Source organism: Setaria italica, chromosome V (genome assembly GCF_000263155.2).
Source record: "Setaria italica strain Yugu1 chromosome V, Setaria_italica_v2.0, whole genome shotgun sequence".
NCBI lineage: Eukaryota > Viridiplantae > Streptophyta > Magnoliopsida > Poales > Poaceae > Setaria > Setaria italica.
Genome location: NC_028454.1, coordinates 45309438 through 45313398, shown reverse-complemented (window position 1 = coordinate 45313398; position 3961 = coordinate 45309438). Strand labels below are relative to the sequence as shown.

At 51.4% G+C, this 3961-nt stretch overlaps 1 pseudogene; it reads right to left on the bottom strand.

Annotated features, from left to right (window-relative positions):
* Positions 1-2: 2 nt before the first annotated feature.
* Positions 3-2390, bottom strand: LOC101786884 (annotated as a pseudogene).
* Between the last annotated feature and the right edge of the window lie 1571 nt (positions 2391-3961).

Here is a 3961-nt window from a genome sequence, read left to right as displayed (position 1 = left end):
GGGATGTACACGGAGTAGTTGAAGGTGGTCCTTGGGAGGTGCCACCGGTACTGCCTGTACGCCGACGCCGTGTGGAAGAACACCGGGATGCACCCGGCCACCATGGAGTCGAACGCCGACCCGCCGCGTGCACGAGTCCCTAGGCGGCTGCAGGCAGAAGCTTGCCTTCTGGAAAAGCCGCATGATGTCGCCGGGGGCGTGGCACTGGGGGCTGCCGGGGGCGCGCGCGCACGCCAGCAGGGCGCACGCGCTGGACGCCTTGCACTGCGCGATGACCTGATCCCGGATCCGGATGTCCATTCGAACGTCCGGCCGCGGCGCGCCGACGAACGCCATGAGCCACTCCCGCCGCTGGCCGCGCACCCTGTCCTGCCACCGGAGCACGTCGGCGTCGGACCTGGGGTGGAAGTAGGTCGGGTACGGCACGGAGTAGTCGCTGCTGTGCAGGAACGTGGACTCGAGCACGAGCACCGACATGTTCCGGCCGGCCGGCATGGCGAGGAGGTCGTTGCCCCAGTCCGGGTCGACGTTGTTGCTCCTCCGGAAGTCCCAGCCCGTCCGGCCGGCGACGAGGAAGTGGTCGCGCCCACCCATGCGCCGCCACTGGGGACGCGCCATGAGCCACTCCGCCAGGTCCACGGACGCGGCGTCCCTGGTGGCGTTGTCGTAGCCCCAGTGGTAGCGGGCGAGGTCGAAGCCGGCGTATAACGGGACGACCACGGCGCTGGCCACGGCGGAGTGGTTGGTGAGGCACTCGTACTGCTTCATCCGGTTGTGGAAGATGAAGTCGAGCGGGAACTGGTGCGTGCCGTACCACCCGGCCTCGCCGGTGATGACGCCGTCGGCGCGGTCGGCGAGCGGCCGGCCGAGGCCGGCGTTGCTGATGAACCCGCACATGTCGCCCCAGTGGTCCTCGGTCTTGCGGCAGTCGCGGATGATGTCGGCGTTGAAGCGCGGCGGCAGGTCGTGCACGTAGACGTACCGGCCCCGGCACGGGTCGGCGCTGTCAGCACCATGGCTCACCTCCACCACCTCCACCGCGGCGCTGAGCACGGAGAATTGCAAGTAGAGGAACAGGGTCCAAACTATCACGGCGAGGGTGGCGAGGAGCCGCAGAGGCGGCAGCGCGTTCGCCGCGGCCTTGTCCACTCCCTTCGCTCCGCCGACTGCCCGGCGCGACCGAGCACCACCGCCTTTCGCTGCAGATTTGGACAGCTGCCGAATCAAGAAGCACGAACAGCATTGTCAGCATCAGAAAAGGCTATGGCGTAAGTTCAATCCGGGGAAAGGGCAAAGAGAAACAACTTGTGCTGATGAAGTGCATTTCAAGCATGGTATGACCAATTCGAAAAGGAAGAAGGCTCAGGCAAGATCACAGGATGCGAATTGAGATGTCTCTCTCCAGTTGTATGATGGAGTTAGCCACGCTTAGTTGCATGCTGAAAGTGTAGCTAGAATCATGCACGGTATACTGTAGCAACGGACTCTGGACAAGATGATCAATTTGAGATGAGGAACTGAGGAAGACGAAGGATGCGGTCTGTACAAATGCAGACGAGTGGCGAACTACACACCCTATGAATGGCCTACACCCGTGCTCTGAAGTTTCTGGAATTCAACGGGAATACCGATGCAGATCAGTCAGCTTTCCTTGTGCAGACTGCAGAGGCCCGCTGTACAAATGCAGTCAGCTTTCAACATTATTTAAGGATTATTAACCGTCCGATTGTTTGGGTAATTCGTTTGATAATTGATCGTCAATGGCGCCGACCATGTCATGAGCAGAGATCTACTTGCAGGCTCTTAAAGTTTACTATACATGGCAGCCCTTGCCATGTGCTGCTGTACACTTGGACGTAAAAAATACTGTTACAAAAGTTGAAGAAAAGCTTAGGCCATGTTTAGTTTCCTCCCAACTCCCAACTTTGACACTATGCAAAAAGAAGATTCCCCATCACATCAAACTTGCGGTACATGCATGGAGTACTAAATGTAGACGAAATTAAAAACTAATTGCACAGTTTTGTTGTACTTTGCGAGATGAATCTTTTGAGCCTAATTAGTCAATATTTGGACAATAATTCACAAATACAAACGAAACGCTACAGTTGCGCATTTATGGCAAAGTACCAATTTTGCCACTCCCAAATTGGAAAGTAAACAAGGCCTTAGCAAATAACAAATATGTTAATAGTACTGCTACTATAGGGATCCTATAGTTGTATAGTATACTGCTATAACAATGCTAATTCACAGTGGCTAATTAGGAGAGCGTACATTTGTATGTGTAGCTAGGCCTACACACGTTCCTCCTCTCCACAAAGTTCGCATAGCTTTCTGACAATGGCTTTCGTAAACAAAGCGTCGATCTCGTAGAGTGCTATCACCATTGCATAATGCATATTTCTGCTAGCAACTTGCTGGCCACCAAGCAGGACGTTGAGTCGTTGAGCTTTGAGCACGAGACGTTCAAAGCTGAAGACTTCTTTAGGACTGGGCCGAACGGACTAATAGATTGTAAGGCCCATTAGCCGACGTCCGCCGCCCGCGCCACCGCAACGCTGCTAAGCCCAAACTTTTGTTGAAGTAAATAGCCGAGCCATCTAAAGTTACATTGAATATTTAGTTCCACCTTTAATTCCTATCACATTAAATATTTTGATTAATTTACGAGATATAATTGCACAGATGAAGATTAATTACAAGATAAATTTATTAAATTTAATTAGTTCATTATTTGATAGTGCAGTGGTACAGTACATGAGCTAATGATGAATTAATTAGATTTAATAGATTCTTCTCGTTAGTCACGTTCAATTAATTTCACAATTAATTTATATTTAATTCTTTTAATTAGCGTACCCTCCACCTACCCGAGAAATACTTCCTCAGTCCAATTAGTGGGAGCGCGGGCGCCTAACGGAAGAGGCGGGAAACGGCAAAACCAGCCACGCGCCGAGCGAGGGAGCAACCGAGCAAGCAATGGAGGTCGACGGCGGCGTGCCGGAGGGGAGGTGTGGCGACCTGGAGTCCCTCCTAGGGGCGGTTAAATCCTCCGAGGTACGCCATCATCTCCCTCGCTTCTCGTCGAGGCGCCGGTTTCGCGGTTCCGCTTCGCCCGTTCCCCTCCCCCTAGGGTTTGATTTGGTCCAGGCCGCCATGAATTCGCAGCGGTGCACTGATTGGGTACGCGCTCGTGAAACTTGGAATTAATTTGATTGCCAATCAATAGACACTAGCAGACGCGTTTTGTGTGGGTGGATGGGAGTAGTGTTTGCCGAGCTCATTGGTAAGCTCCCCATTTGTATTGGAGGTCTCATGTCTGGTTGTTGTGATGCTAGTTAGCAATTAATTGTTCTGTTCATTTCCATTTGCTTTCAGAGTTCAGACATTGCATTTTTCTTCTGAAACAGCGATTACATGTTAGTAAGCGGCTTAATATGACATTCGTGCAATGAAGTCAATTGCAGCATGCTAACTTCATATCGATTTTTAACAGGTGCTGGAGAATAGAATTGCCCTTATCAACCAACTCGAGAGTTCCTTTGAGTATTCTCCAGATGATCTGAGCCTGATACTTGACAGCCTTACTGTATCTTTGCCCTGCCCCCCCCCCCCCCCCACACCAAGAGCTTGCGGTTTCAGTCTTGAAGTTCGCCTGACCTACTTGACTTTCTCTTCTTTGAGCTAAATGCTTTCATTATAACCTGCGAACATGTTCAACATAATAGCTTCCCTAGAGGAAGTAGTTAAAAAGCTTCGAAGGATATGATAAGATAGATATTACCTTAACTCGATCAAGAATGCTTCTAGACCTTATATATGATTAGAGTAGGAGCATATTCGTGTACAATTAGCTAGATAGACAGGAGCAAAGTACTTGTTACCATAGATGCATTGGAAGAAGAGAATGAGTATCAATTTTCGACTTGGGCACTGTGCTCTTGTATGGGCCGTGAAA